Here is a 16,061-nt window from a genome sequence, read left to right on the forward strand (position 1 = left end):
AGGAGGTGATAAAACCCATCTTAGGTGCATATGAACTAGTGCCTGAGGCCTATAGACAAAGGTTTAGAAATTTAAAGAAAGAACCTGGTCTAACATACATAAAGTTTGAAAGGATTAAACAGAGTAATTTTGATCGGTGGATAAGGGCTTTGAAAATAAACCAAATGTATGAAGCTCTTAGAGAAATTATAATTTTGGAGGAGTTTAAAATTCAATTCCTGATGTAGTGAGAACTCATGTGGAAGAGCAGAGGGTTAAATCTGCGGGATTAGCAGCAGAAATGGCAGATGATTATGAATTAGTTCATAAATCAAAGTTTGGTTTCCAACATCAGTTTCAGCATATATGCAAATTATTATATTAATGTACTAGTTATTCAGTGAGGGATAGAAACTGGGGAAAAGAGAATTACTCAAGTGGTAAAGGTAAAGGGTATCTGATGGGAGATAAAAAGGATAGTGTACTTCCGATTAAAAAAGAAATCCAGGAGGGTGGAAGAGAAATGAAAAGGTTCAGATGTTTTTACTGTCATAAACTAGGCCATGTAAAGTCTAAATGTTGGGGGTTAAAGAAAAGCACTGGGAAGGCTGATGTGGTAAAACAGGATCAGCCAGTTGGGTTTGTTAAAGTGGGAAAAGAAAGCACAATTGAAGTGAAGGAGGTGCAAAACAATGTACAGCCTGATCAGGAGATGATTGATAAGAAGGTGCCAGATCTCTTTAAAGAATTTACTTGTGTGTGTAAAGTTTACTCATGTGTACCAGGAGGAGCAGGTAAAGAAGTCATAATTTTAAGAGATATGGGAGCTAGTCAATGTTTGATGGTAAGAGATCTGGGGTGAAATTCTCCCCCAACGGCGCGATGTCCGCCGACTGGCGCCATAAACGGCGCCAATCGCGCCGGCCCAAAGGTGCGGAATGCTCCGCATCTTTGGGGGCCGAGCCCCAACATTGAGGGGCTAGGCCGACGCCAGAGGAATTTCCGCCCCGCCAGCTGGCGGAAATGGCGTTTGTTGCCCCGCCAGCTGGCGCGGAAATGCCGCGCATGCGCGGGAGCGTCAGCGGCCGCTGACAGTTTCCCACGCATGCGCAGTGGGGAGAGTCACTTCTGCCTCCGTCATGGTGGAGGCCGTGGTGGGCCAGATCGCCCCGCGCCCCCCCCAGGACCCCGGAGCCCGCCCACGCCGCCGGTAAATACCAGCTTTGATTTACGCCGGCGGGACAGGCAATTTCTGGGCGGGACTTCGGCCCATCCGGGCCGGAGAATTGAGCGGGGGGTCCCGCCAACCGGCGAGGCCCGATTTCCGCCCCCGCCCAATCTCCGGTACAGGAGACTTCGGCGGGGGCGGGGGCGGGATTCACGGCGGCCAACGGCCATTCTCCGACCTGGCGGGGGGTCGGAGAATGATGCCCGAGGAGTTATTTAGTTTGGGAGGAATACTGCCAGAACAGGTGATAATATGTGGAATTCAGGGTGAGAAGAGTAGTGTTCCATTATATAAGGTGAGGTTGGAGAGTCCAGTGAAGCGTGGTGAAGTGGGAGTAGGAGTAATAAAGAAATTATCTTGTCCAGGAATACAATTTATCTTGGGTAGTGATATAGCTGGATTGCAGGTGGGAGTGATGCCTACTGTGGTTGATAAGCCAATGAAAGATCAAACAACTGAATTGTTGAAGGATGAATATCATGAGATTTTTCCTGATTGTGTAGTAACAAGGTCGCAAAGTCACAGGTTAAGACAAGAGGAGAAATCAAAGAGTGAAGATAAAGTTGAATTCAATTATCAGAAACGGTTTTTGATCAGATGATTGGAAAAGAACAGGTGGAGAATGAGGCACATATTTTTAGTTCAGGAAAGTTGGCAGAATTACAACAGAAAGATATGGAAATAAAACAGGTGTATCAGAAAGCATACATGGAAGAGGAATCAGAGTGTACCAGAATGTTATTACCTTAGAAATGATGTCTTAATGAGAAAATGGAGACCTTTACATATGCAGACGGATGAAAAGTGGGCAGACGTTCATCAAGTAGTATTGCCGGAAGGGTATAGAAAGCAAGTGTTGCGAGTAGCACATGAGGTACCAGTAGCACTACATTTGGGAGTAAGGAAAGCTTTGACAAAGAATCATCTGGACTCAAAACGCTAGCTCTTTTCTCTCCCTGCAGATGCTGCCAGGCCTGCTGAGATTTTCCAGCATTTTCTCTTTTGATATCTTCTATGTATCTATAAGATGTAGGAGCAATATTAGGCCATTAGGTCCATCGAGTCTGCTCCACCATTCAATAAGATCATGGCTGATATGATCCTCAACACAACTAATAACTATTAGTACATTAATATAATAAATTGCATATATGTGCAAGTGCAGGCATCAAACTGTTACATTTTAATAACACAGTCAATAAGATAGGTGATCAGGTGGGCGTCAATTTCTTGCTGGTTACCTGCACACTTTCGGGACTTATTATTTTTGAACTTAGATGTAATTTCAGGTTCTCCAGTAGATGCCTCTACCCTGGAAAGCATTACAATCTCTTTTTCCGATGGAAGATTAGTTGCAGCAGGCACTTCTGGTCCAATCTCTGCTTCTGCAGATGGACTAGTAGTCACACGATCAGATGGAATGGAGAATATTACCTCCTGAGGTAGTTCTGGCACTGGCACATTAACGCATGTTGACAATAATTGATCCGCATGGCATCTCCACATGAGGTTGTATATCATTTGGACCATGTAGGATATTGGACCCATCTGAGCCAACACCATTGCACAGACCCTCTTCTCACTAATGGTGTAGCTGAACGTTAACACTTGTTCTCCTTGTTGAGATGAGCATTTCCTTGAATTACTTTCCCATCTCAAGATCTGTAACTGTTGGTTTCACTCTACTATGTCAAATGTCAACTCTGGCAAGAGTAAATCAAAGATAGTCCTCAAGTTCCTTTTCATCAATAGGAAAGCTGGGGAACTTTGTGTAGCCACATGTGTTGTATTCCAGTATGTTGCAAAAACTTGTTCGCATGATGAACCTTGGTTGTTGGAAGGTTTCAGTGCATGCTTCAAGGACTGGACAAACCTTTCGGCAAAACCAATCGTGAATGGGTGCTGACTTTTTTGTTGAAATCCATACATCTTGGTCTTCGAACACTTGGGCTGTAAACTGCGACGCATTGTTACTCAGATCTGCTCTGGTTTTCCGAATCTCGCAAAGATCTCGTTGAGTCTCTCAATGGTTTGTTCCACGTAATTGACTTAATTAGGATCACTCAGGCCATTTTGAATGTGCGTCTCCAATGATCATAAACATATGCTCCTCAAATGGACCAGCAAAGTTAACGTGCAGACATCGCTGTGACATTTTAGAACACTCCCATGGATGAAATGGGGACGACAGTGGTGCTTTCCTTACCCATACCCAGGCAGTGTCCTGTTTTACCTTCTATCTCGGCATCAATTTCTGGTCACCAAAAGTAGCTTTGTGCTATTTCTTACCTTCAAACTACACCTGGCCGTCCTTCATGTAACTGTTCCAATACTCTTTGTTGCAAATTTGCAGGAATAATTACTTACATTGCCCACAACAGACATCCGCCCCGTGCTGTTAATTCAAGTCTCCTGGAAATATTTACAGCTATAATTCAGGATGTTTTCCTACTATCCTCCCCTTTAACACCATTCCCAGCACCTTCTCATTTCTGGTGTGTCTTTGGATTTGAGCTCCAGTCACTGGAACATTCTCGATCTATGCACAATAAAAAATATTATCATGACTGGGTAGTATCTGATCAGCTGGTAAAGGCAGATGTGATAATGCATCCGCAGTGGTGTGATTTTCTGACTAATGGTATTTGATCTCATAGGAATGTGCAGATGGTGGTAAAGACCATTGTTGGAGTCTACTTTCAGCCAATGAAGGGATACCTTTGCATCGCCCAAAAATAGCTGTTAAGGATCTGTGGTCTGTCAGCAATGTGAAGTGGCAACAATAAAGGTATTTGTGAAAATTCCATACACCAAATATAATACTCAGTGCCTCCTCTTGATTAATAGGGGGATCAGAGGTTATGGGAAGAAGTCAGGAGAATGGGAATGAGAAACATAGCAGCAATTATTGAATGCTGCAGTAGACTCAATGGGCCGAATGGCCTAATTTTACTCTTATGTCTTATGGTCCTCCTCCAACTGAGTGCAGTTAGTTGCTATGGTCTTATGGTCCTCCTCCAACTGAGTGCAGTTAGATGCTACATTTGTTAACGTATGTGATGCAAAAGCTATTGGTCTTTCTTCCACCGAAGGTAGCATGTGTGACAGCATTACTCCAACACCATATGGTGGAGCATCGCAGGCAATTTGTAATGGTAACTTTGGATTGAAATGTGCAATTAATGTAGGAAATAGAAATTATATTTTATATTTCTAGTGATTTTATTAAAAATCTTGGTTTAAAATACATGCAAGCAGTATGTCTACTAAAGCTGTAATTAAGGTGTTGTAAAAGGGCGGTAACTGCTGATTCTAACCATTTACTTATAGATGGCAAATGGAATATTGTTTTTATTTGAACCATTCCCTGGGGTGTAGATAATTTGAGTGATGGTGTTTAGTCCTAGCTAAGCAGATCATGGGACATCTTTGTGGGATGTAGATGATGTAATTAATGGGAGAAGCCAGGTCAGTCTGTAGTTTTGACAGTTTTCCCATAGGATGTGAGTCTGACAAGGCAGAAGGATTTCAGGTTGTTCCTGAAAGGGACTTTCTGCAAAGTCTGTACCCAGAGGGCAGCAAGCAAACGTGTTTTGTTCACTTTATTTATAAGTGGCATTTGAACTGCATTGGGTTGCTTGGTTGGAATATTTGTAGCGAGGGTTTAGGGCATAAGTTAAAGTTCTTCATTTATTTAAGAAATGTTTAACTGTTAATTGTAAAGCTATTTTTTTGATGTTAATATATCTAAATTAAAGTTTGTTGTCACATAAAAGATACCTTTGGCCAGAGTCATTACTCCTGGGGTGAAGTATCCTTTCCTCACAGTTTTACATATTGCAAATTGTTTGGGGTCTGGTCCAGTATCCTGACAAATGTGTCAACACCTCTGACTTCTTCAGTGCTTCTTTTGCTGAATGATATGCTTTTTTGCATTCAGATATCCATTGCCTGTTTGCATACAATAAGGCATGTAATGGCTTCAAGAGGGTTGCCAGCTTCTGGATGAATTTTCCATAGTAGCTGATTAACTCTAGGAATGACCTAAGTTGAGTGACATTCATCTGTCGTGCTTTGTGTAAATCCTTACTGTCAATTACATTCCTAGAAATTGAATGGATGTCTGACAGAAATCACATTTATCTTTCCTGACACAAAGCCCATGCAAGGGATCTTAATACCTTCTGAAACCTTTTAATAATGGAATTTTTCTGACATGACTTCCCGTTCTCTGAGTCTTCATCAAACGAGTCAATTTTTAACGGTATCAGAATGCTCTCCCAACTCCCTTAAATTAATGGTACTGTTAAAAACAGTTTAATTACCAATTTGTAACAACTTTAACTCGCACCGTAAGCCGTTAGAATATTTTGTTCTTTGCCCCGCTCCACCTCCGTGTTTTACTGAACTGCACATGGTAAACTTTGCAGTCTGAACTCCTCTGAAAACTGGTTTAAAATTGGTACGGGCTCTTTCTTTGACTTTTTCCCCACAACCTTTACCAGTTCCAATGTGAGGTGCGATTTCTGGCCGTCTGCTAATCTGTTGGTCGATTGATCTGTTGAAGCAGCTCAACTCTTCTGCATCGCCATGAACGTTCTGAATGCCAAAATTCTGCTTTTTCTCTTCCGTCTGAATTTTTTTTCTGATCTGTTCCTCGTTGCCAATTTTCTTTTTGTAAATTGTATATTTAGACTAACAGTACAAAACAAAAAGATTGCAGATACATGTGGGTTGAAAGCAACATTAACAGAGGTTTATCAAATAGGTCTTCACTGTACAAAGGCTGGTACTAAACTAAGGGCTAAAACCCGCGAAGTAGCCGTTGACATCTCACATGTCATGTGACTCGGTTCTTAACAAGACATTGCATTGAACTACGATAGCCCACATATATAACTCTCAGCCAGGGCAGCACGGTGGTGCAGTGGTTAGCACTGCTGCCTCACGGCGCCGAGGTCCCAGGTTTGATTCTGGGTCACTGTCCATGTGGAGTTTGTACATTCTTCCCGTGTTTGCTTGGGTTTTGCCCCATAACCCAAAGAAGTGCAAGGTAGGTGGATTGGCCATGTTAAATTGCCCCTTAATTGGAAAAAATTAATTGGGTACTCTAGATTTATTTAAACAAAATATATAACTCTCAACCTTAAAACTACTTAACGACCCAGCCTCTAAAGCTCTCTGCAGTAAAAAAAAAGTCCACAGACTGAGAGAAGAAATTCCTCCTCATCTCTGTCTTAAATGGATGCCCACTTTCTCTAAGATTATGCCCTCTTGTCCTTGACTCTCTCTCAAGGGAAAACCATCTAATCTGTCAAGGCTCCTGAGAATCCTATATGTCTCAATTGAGGGCAGCACGGTAGCACAGTGGGTAGCACTGTCGCTTCACAGCTCCAGGGTCCCAGGCTCGATTCCTGGCTTGGCTCACTGTCTGTGTGGAGTTTGCACTTTCTCCCTGTGTCTGCATGGGTTTCCTCCAGGTGCTCCGGTCTCCTCCCACAAGTCCTGAAAGACATGCTGTTAGGTAATTTGGACATTCTGAATTCTCCCTCTGTGTACCCGAACAGGCGCCAGAATGTGGCGACTCGGGTCTTTTCACAGTAACTTCATTGCAGTGTTAATGTAAGCCTACTTGTGACAATAAAGATTATTATTATAAGATCGGCTTTCTTTCTTTTAAGCTCCAATGAGTAAAGGTCCAACCTACTCAACCTTTCCTCATAAGAAAATCCCTCCAAGCCTGGGATCAGCCAAGTGAACTTTCTCTGGACTGCCTCCAATGCCAATATATCTTTCCTTAGATAAGGGGTCCAAAACTGTTCATGGTATTCCTAGTGTGGTCTAACTAGTGCGTTGTATAGTTTTAGCAATACTTCCTTATTTTTATACTCCATTCCCTTTGAAATAAAGACCAAAATTCCATTTGCTGTCCCTATTACCGCTGAACTTGTATGCTAGTTTTTTGTGATTTATGTATGAGGACCTGGAAATCCCTCTGTGCTGCAACTTTCTTAAGCCTTTCTCCATTCAAATAATATTCAGTTCCTTTATTCTTCCTACCAGAGTGCATAACTTCACATTTTCCTACATTATATTCCATCTGCCAAATTTTTGCCTACTCACCTAATTTGTCTATATCCCTCTGTAGACTCTCTGTGTCATTCTCACCACTTGCCTTCCCACTTATTTTTGTGTCATCCACAAACTTGGCAATAGTGCATTCTCTTCCCCCATCCAAGTCATTGATATATATTGCGAATAATTGTGGCCCCAGCACTGATCCCCGTGGCACTCCACTAGTTACAGGTTGTCATCCTGAAAATGCCCCTCTTATCCTAACTCTCTGCCTTCTATCAGTTAGTAAATCTTTTATCCATGTTAATATACTATCCCAACACCATCAGCTCTTATCTTATTAAGAAGTCTTTTGTGCAGTACTTCATCAAACACTTTTTGGAAATCCAAATAGATTGCAGCTATTGGTTCCCCTTCATCTATCTTGCTCATTACCACATCAAATTATTCTAATAAATTGTCAGGCATGATTTCCTCTTCAAAAAGCCATGCTGACTCTGCTTGATTATATTTTGCATTTCTCAATGCTCTGCTATTACATCCTTTATAATGGACTCTAAAATTTTCCCAATAACAGAAGTTAAGCTAACTGGTCTATAGTTACTTCTTTTTTGTCTCCCTCTTTTTTTGAATAAAGGTGTTACACTGGCAGTTTTCCAATCCTCTGGGACTTTCCAAGAATTTAAGGATACCTGGAAGATTACTACCAGTGCAGCCAACATTTCTGTAGCTACATTCTTTAATATCCTGGGATGCAATCCATCAGGTCCAGGGAACTTATTGTCCTTGAGCCCCATTAGTTTCCCTAGTTCTTTTTCCCTAGTGATTGTTATTGTATTTATTTCCTCTCCCCCACCTTACGTCCCTTGACTATTTAATATTTTTGGAATGTTATTAGTGTCTTCCACCATGAAGACTGATACAAAGTATTTGTTTAACTCCTCTTCCATTAACTCCCCACTATTATTTCCTCAGTCACATTCTCTAAGGAACTTATGTTCACTTTGGCCTCTCTCTTTCTTTTTAAATATTTAAAAAAGATCATGCCATCCGTTTTTATATTACTTGCAAGGTTACCCTCATAGTTTATCTTCCCCTTCTTTATTATCTTTTTGGTAATCTTTTGTTGGTTTTTAAAACTTTTTCGATCCTATGGCTTATCACTAATCTTTGCCACATTATGGGCGCGATCTACCGATTGTTCACGCTGGCGGGATATTCCGGTCCTAGACTGGCGCATAGGTTGCCCAGTGGTGAGGGGTGCAGTCACCGGGAAATCCCATTGACAGCGGGGTCGGTAAATCCCACAGGCGGGCTGCCTCCGCCACCGAAAAACACGCAGCGATTGATCAGTAAATCCTGCCCTAAAGGTTTTTTCCTTCTGTTTAATATTACCCTTCACTTCCTTGGTTTACTATGGCTGAATTATCCCACTCCTAGAATCCTTCTAAAATAAAGTTGAGAGAAAGGCACAGAGGAAAAGGCTCCAAGTTAAGGATAGAGCTACAGGAAACAAAGTGGTCTTGAGAGAAGCCCATGTTGCTGATTTTCTCCTTGGTTCAATTGCTCTGTTTTATTACCTTTGCTCTCGAGTCGCCAGGTATCTTTATGATACCGCCACGAGGATCAAGTCCGAGTAATGATCCATAACCCAATACACCGATTAGTAAGATTCAAATCAAAGCAGATTTATTATACACAGTGATCGCTACTCATGCACAAATTCTACGTTTAAGCTACTTCTACAACTAACAGGCCTATACGTAACTTCGGACTGGCCCACCAAGTCAGGGGAACAAATGGCCTTTCGTTCGGGTTCTGAGTCTGCGGGATTCGGAGTTGGTACGGATTGGTAGCTAGGAGCGCCTATCTCGTAGCGAGCGTTGAATTAAGACTTACTTCTGTCGGGAGTCACTGCACCGGTCACGGTCAATGTTGGTTTGTGTTGCTGGGTGACCTGGGCAGGGCGCAGAGGTGAAGAGTGAAGAGAGCTGAAGAGAGAGCGATTTGAACTTGGGGGCTCAACTCTTATAGTCCCCAGGGGCTTCCCGCCTTTCGGGGCGGACCCTGTACCTGGTCCCAAGTGATTGGACTTTGTCCCAATTGCTTGGTTCGATTTTCTCCAATACTGGAGCGGTTCCCTGATCGATGGGCGGTCTTGAGGTGCTCGTTCACCTCCTTTGTGTTGGCTCCTGCTGGCGCCAAGGAGTCTGGCTTTGCTTTATGTGTCCAAAATATTACTTATAAATGTTATTGGGGATTGCTCATCAGTATGCAGATGGCTGCTACTTTGTTATGCTGATGGTCGCTGGTATCGATGTTGTCTGGCCTTTGCAGAGGTAAATACACAGCAAACCTGTAGCTGCTGGTTTCTGCCTATGTTGGCTGACTTTCCCATCAGCCTTTGCCGTTTGCCATTTTAAATCGGGAGTTGGCCAATTTAGGTGGCTACACCCAGAAGATCCAAAAGAGCAGCTGAGGTTTTGTGATCTCATGCTGCGAGGGCAAAGATATCCTTTTGGAGCAGAGATGTTCTGCTCGGCATGGTTGTATTAGCACGAGGTTTCACTTGTATAACAAAGAGGTTTATTCAAAACAACAATGAGGTCTAACTATATACAGGCATAGAGGTGTATCAGACAGGTCTTTACACCTTGAGTCCCAGGTCCAAACAGCCCGGTCCCCTGCCCCCAGGGTCCCACACTTTTTCCCCATTGATCTTGGTTTGTGCGCTCTCATGTGATAGGACCCAAGAGGTCATGTGGACTGTAAAAGATGACCCTTATTAAAGGGGCAAGCTACCTCATCCCACCCCCCCCTTAAGTCTCTCGATATATATACATATATATATCATGCAGGTTATTTACAGTTAAGGGTGGCATGGTAGCACAGTGGTTAGCACTGTTGCTTCGCAGCACCAGGGACCCAGGTTCGATTCCTGGCTTGGGTCACTGTCTGTGCAGAGTCTGCACATTCTCCCCATGTCTGAGTGGGTTTCCTCCGGGTGGTCCGGTTTCCTCCCACAAGTCCTGAAAGACGTGCTTGTTAGGTGAATTAGACATTCTGAATTCTCCCTCAGTGTACCCAAACAGGCGCCGGAGTGTAGCGACTAGGGGATTTTCACAGCAACTTCATTGCAGTGTTAATGTAAGCTTACTTGTGACACTAATAAAGATTATTAACTATGTACAATGAGGGCAGAAGCACCAAGGGGTAATACAGTACAGTCAAGAGAGAGAGATCAGTGCTGTGACCCTCCAGCTTCTGGATCAAGCCGAAATTAAAAATCTGATGAAGCCTCCTGCCCTTGACCGAACACCCCAGAATGGTCAGCACAAATCAGAATAGATTATCAGCTAAGAGCATGGCAATGTAAATAGCTCATTAACTGCCAACAAAGTCCATCAAGATCTATCATCACTGTTTTCAGACCAAACATCACATCCTGCAGGGGAAATCCTGTTTTAACATCAAATGTGAAGTCCACCTTAAACGAGTAAGTCCCATTTATTGTCCAGTATAGAAATTGAAATAGCAGAATAACAGAAATTAAATAGAAAAAACAAGGAACAGACAGGAATTAACAGGAGGATCGTAACAGTTTCAATGAGTTCCCCTCACATTCTTCTAAATGTCAGGGCATTTCGGCTCAGTTTGCTCAGTCTATCATCAGAGGGCAACCTTGTCATCCCAAGAAACAATCTAGTCAACCTTCGGTTTACTGCCTCCAGTTTTCTCCCTCCTTTCATTCTTGAATAGCAGTGTTACATTGGCTAACTTCTAGTTTGCTGGGAATGTTCTAGAATCTAAGGAATTCTGAAAAATTAGATCCACTATCTCAGCAGCTACTTCTTCTAAAATCCGAGGATGTTGGGACCATTACGTCATCAGAATTATTGGCTTTTAGTCCTTGAAGTTTTCTCTGTTGATATTAATTACCTTCAATTCTACACTCTTATTTGCCCCCTTGGTTACCCTCTACTTCTGGTATGTAATTTCTGTCTCCTACTGTGAAGACAGACACAAAATATTAGCTCAACATCTCTGCCATTTCCTTGTTTTCCATGGCAATTTCTCCTGTCTGAGGGACAAATGTTTATTTTTGCCACTTTCCTGTGATGCCTTTGCTCAATCTCCCACTCTCTCAGCAAGTCAAGAGGGATGGTTATTACAGAACCTATGATAATAAGAAAGTGGCATGATGAGAACTCTTATACGTCAGAACCAAAGCCTTTTTCACACCTGTCGACTTCACCAAGTTTAACCAATGCTGGAAACTAACAAACTCTTCTACAGACTCAAATAGAGTCAGTCGAAAACAATCAGCAACTGACCTGAGAGTGGTTATCCCTTCAATAGCTTTACTAAGGTAGTGGTGGGGCGCCTTTCAGCTGTTGTGTGCATGCTCAAATATATATGATTAAGAGTGGACTTTAGCAGGAGTGACGAGGCCAAAAAATGGCAGCGTTTTCTTTAAATTAGTATTACACGCTCATACACACTCAGGGGCCCGTTTAGCTCAGTTGGCTGGACAGCTGATTTGTGATGCAGGGTAAGGCCAACAGCACAAGTTCAATCCGCGTACTGGCTGAGGTCGTTCGTGAAGGCCCCGACTTCTCAATCTTGCCCTTCGCCTGAGGTTAAATAGCCACCAGTCAGCTCCCTACCTCAAAGGAGAAAGCAGCCTATGGTCATCTGGGACTATGACTACTTTACTTATTTTATTACACACTCACTGATGTTATGAAGTGCCTACTCAGCATACTTCCAGTGAAAATATTCAGGTTAATGACCTGATTAAGATGCTGTTTGTTATGAGATGTGCCAGAAGTGTGTGCATGCGACAAGGATGTCAATTTAGTACCAAAGCAGCACACCTGACTGGACGATTGTCACAGTAATAGGAATTTGTGAGAACTATGCGCTAAATTGTTTAGAGTCATGAAAGCCATGTTAAACATTTTAAAATCTAGTTTTGATGCTCTAAATAATCAGTAACCAGCAGCAGTCATCACATCTGTTTTTCCTGTAATACAGTTCGCAAACAGCTCTATCAGTCAGGCATACATGCTCTTGAAGTAGAAACAAATCAAACAAAAAGAACAATACTCAAGACTGGACATTGTGGCAACAACATTCTAGTACTTTCATTCTATATGGAGCAGAAATAAAATCTAATTGCTAAGTCATTGGTACATGAGTCATTGCAAACAACATAATGTTCGGAGATAATGGCCTATATCTTCCTGTAGGATTCACAAATTAAATCGCTAGTACGCCGCACAGTTATGACGACCCGGATGTACGGGCATGCGCGCTGGAAAAACGCAGCATTTAAACTCCCGGCCAGATTTCTTTCCCTGCTTGAAGCCCTGCACTGTGCTGGAGCTGCTGAATGAAAAATGCAGGGATATCGCTAGCTTGGACCATTTGCCCAAATATTCGGTGAATTTTTACACCTTTTTATTTGCACTTTCTGCCTAACCTGCACATCCCTGGACACTAGGCGGAAAGTTACCATTGGCCAATCCATCTAAAGTGCACATCCTTTGACTGTGGAAGTAAACCAGAGCACCTGGAGGAAATCCACACAGAAGAACATACAAACTCCAGTCACCCAAGGCCGGAATTGAACCCGGGTCCCTGGTGCTGTGAGGCAGCAGTATTAACCATTGTGTCACCATGCCGCCGCTGTTTCCTCTGGATGCTTTGGTTTCCTCCCACAGTTCAAAGATGTGCAGGTTAGGTGGTTTAGCCTTGCTAAATTGCCCCTTAGTGCCAATGGTTAGGTAGGTTTATGGGGATAGAGAAGGGGCGTGGGCCTGGGTAGGGTGCGCTTTCGGAGTGTCGGTGCCAACCCGATGGGCTGAATGGCCTCGTTCGGCACTGCAGTGATTCTCTCAACACAAATAAAAAAAAATCAGATGTTACAAGGACAGTGCGAGCAAAAAGCCCTGGGGCGCATTTAAAATCTTCGAACACCTTCCATCAGGCAGAAGATACAAAAGTCTGAGAACTCGCACTAACCGATTCAAAAACAGCTTCTTCCCCGCTGTTACTAGACTCCTGAATGACCGTCTTATGGACTGAACTTATCTCTCTACGTATCTTCTCTACTGTTGTAGCACTGCACTCCGTATGCTTCACCGAATGTCTATGTCTATGTATTTACATTGTGTATTTATCGTATGTCCTATGTTTTTTTCATGCATGAACGATCTGCCTGGACTGTATGCAGAACAATACTTTTCACTGTACCTTGGTACTTGTGACAATAAATCTAAATCTATATTGACTCTAAATCATAGTCTAAATTAAAACATACAAACATTTTTAAGCATGCCGCATGTAAGGTAAAATAATAATATAATGCAGCTTTAAATAGTTTCACAGATTTAAAACAAATAACCAAACTTATGTTCACTTCCAAATAATCCCCTTTGATCATAAAATTTTTTTAAATGACTTTAAAAGTATCAACAACAGTAATGCCCATTTAAAACAAAGAGTAAAAAAAAACTGTTAAAAAAACTTCTACAGGGGCAGCATGGTGGTGCAGTGGTGCCTATGGCACTGAGGATCTGGGGTCGATCCTGCCCCGGGTCACTGTTGTGTGGAGTTCTCACAATTTCCCCGGGCCTGCGTGGGTTTCACCCCCATACCCCAAAGATGTGCAGTGAATTGGCCACGCTAAATTGCCCCTTAATTGGAAAAAATATATAATTGGGTACTCTAAATTTATTTTAAAAACCTTCTACATACCTTTTAAACACTTGTTAATATAGTTGAATGTTGTTTTCTATTTAAATCTACTGTTTAAATGCCTGCCCATACAGGGCATTCCCAAGCTGGCCGTGTCATAAGGGCACAGGGTTGCACTTCTCCTGCGCTGGAGTGCAGATCGGGGCGCTGGGGTCCCAGGCTGCCACAGAGAAAGGAAGGTTGGATGCATCATCCAAGCGCAGGTAAGTGCACACTTTTCCCTATTAAAATCGATGGCCCGTGGCTTCCCATCACTCGCTGGAAGTTACGGGCCAATGATTCGAGCAACTTGTTAACTTGATGAAGCCACTTTGTAAAGTCCTTTATGAATGAGCTGCAAGCTGACTTCAGCTAAATTATCCCATGTGTAGCTAGTTATATGCATGCTGTATGAAAATTGATTTGGAATAAATCTACCCTAATTCTCATGGAGCGAATGAATGCTCTTGCCTATTTTTTATGCGGATCACAATACAGGTAAGTGGTTTGAAAAAGCATAATGCTCCAACTTAGAGAAGTTCTTGGGCCGTGGACTAAATCTGTTTCTTGAAAAGTTTTTTTTCAGGATGACAATAGCTCTTTAATCCTGATTAAACATGGTTTAGAGAGCTTTCATACTTCAGTGTGAAGGGGTTTGCACTAATACTGAAGTTACAGTCAAAATTCAGCATCAGGCCCTAACCTCACATCAGAAGGAAGCGAGAGCCCCACAGGAGGAAGACTCACTCTGCTTAATTTTGGTGCTCAATTTACTCTGATTAAACCAGTTTACAATTCGTATCAATGCTAAATATGTGGAATACAAATGCACCTTTTGACCCATTCTTTCATTTTAGATAAAATAGGCACCGGTTGGATGAATCTTTTGGCCATTTTAGGCTTTCTATCTTAAGTAAAATTACCCCCGCTGTGGCCTTGGCTCAAGGGACATTTATCCTACCCTATCTATGGTTTCTATGGGAAAAAGAGAGCACAATTATAATTTAAAGAGCAAAATAGCAATTGATTATAGAGCTTAGGTGTGATTTTAAGAAAATAATGAAAACTTTTTTGAATTTGTCAACTGCTAGCACAGAGGCTGGAGGATACTTTGCAATGTCGAGATTCTGACCCACTGCAATTCCATCTTTGTTATGACTAATGGAGGATCTAGGTTAATTTTTCCACATCTCTTTGAATGTGACTAGTATTCCCAACTCTAATGATCTGGTGGCCATAGTTCATTCTATGAGCAGCATTAGCTGCAGTGGAACAATTTCGGTGGAACTCCACCAGCCATTTATCCCCAGATATAGCTTTGTCTATCAACATTTACCTTTGGTTAACGAGCACTTTTCAATCCGTTCGTTAGCTTTTGTCTTGATTCCATGCACTGATAACTACTTTTTAAAAAATATATATTTTATTCAAGTTTTTTGGCCAAACATAACAATACGTAGTGTTTCTTTTACACAACAATAAAGCAATATAAATAACCGTGGCCAGTTTTAAACAAATAAATAAATAATATATGAACAAAAACAAAAAAACAAAACTAAATGGCAACTGCCTTGTCCAAAATAAATACTCTCCAAAAATACAGTCCAGCAATCCAATATACAATTACATATACCAAATACCTATACATATACAATAACATCCCTGAGAGTCCGTCCGATTCCTCCCCCCCCCCTCCCCCCTGGGTTGCTGCTGTTGTCTACTTCTTTTCCATTCCCTCTACCTTTCTGTGAGGTAGTCGACGAACGGTTGCCACCGCCTGGTGAACCCCTGAGCCGAACCCCTTAACACAAACTTAATCCGTTCTAACTTTATAAACCCTGCCATATTGTTTATCCAGGTCTCCACACCCGGGGGTTTGGCTTCCTTCCACATTAACAATATCCTGTGCCGGGCTACAAGGGACGCAAAGGCCAACACGTCAGCCTCTCTCGCCTCCTGCACTCCCGGCTCTTCTGCAACCCCAAATATAGCCAGCCCCCAGCTTGGTTCGCCCCGGACCCCCACCACCTTCGAAAGC

General features: G+C 42.4%; 1 long non-coding RNA gene across 1 annotated transcript in view; it reads left to right on the forward strand.

Moving 5' to 3' along the window:
- LOC140425333 (uncharacterized) overlaps positions 1–16,061 on the forward strand; it is a 154,399-nt gene that overhangs the window by 42,472 nt on the left and 95,866 nt on the right. The window contains exon 2 of the long non-coding RNA XR_011947836.1: positions 3,865–3,995. This is a non-coding gene — a long non-coding RNA (uncharacterized lncRNA). The remainder of the gene's footprint in view (positions 1–3,864; positions 3,996–16,061) is intronic.

Source organism: Scyliorhinus torazame, chromosome 6 (assembly GCF_047496885.1).
Source record: "Scyliorhinus torazame isolate Kashiwa2021f chromosome 6, sScyTor2.1, whole genome shotgun sequence".
In the NCBI taxonomy this organism is placed as follows: domain Eukaryota; kingdom Metazoa; phylum Chordata; class Chondrichthyes; order Carcharhiniformes; family Scyliorhinidae; genus Scyliorhinus; species Scyliorhinus torazame.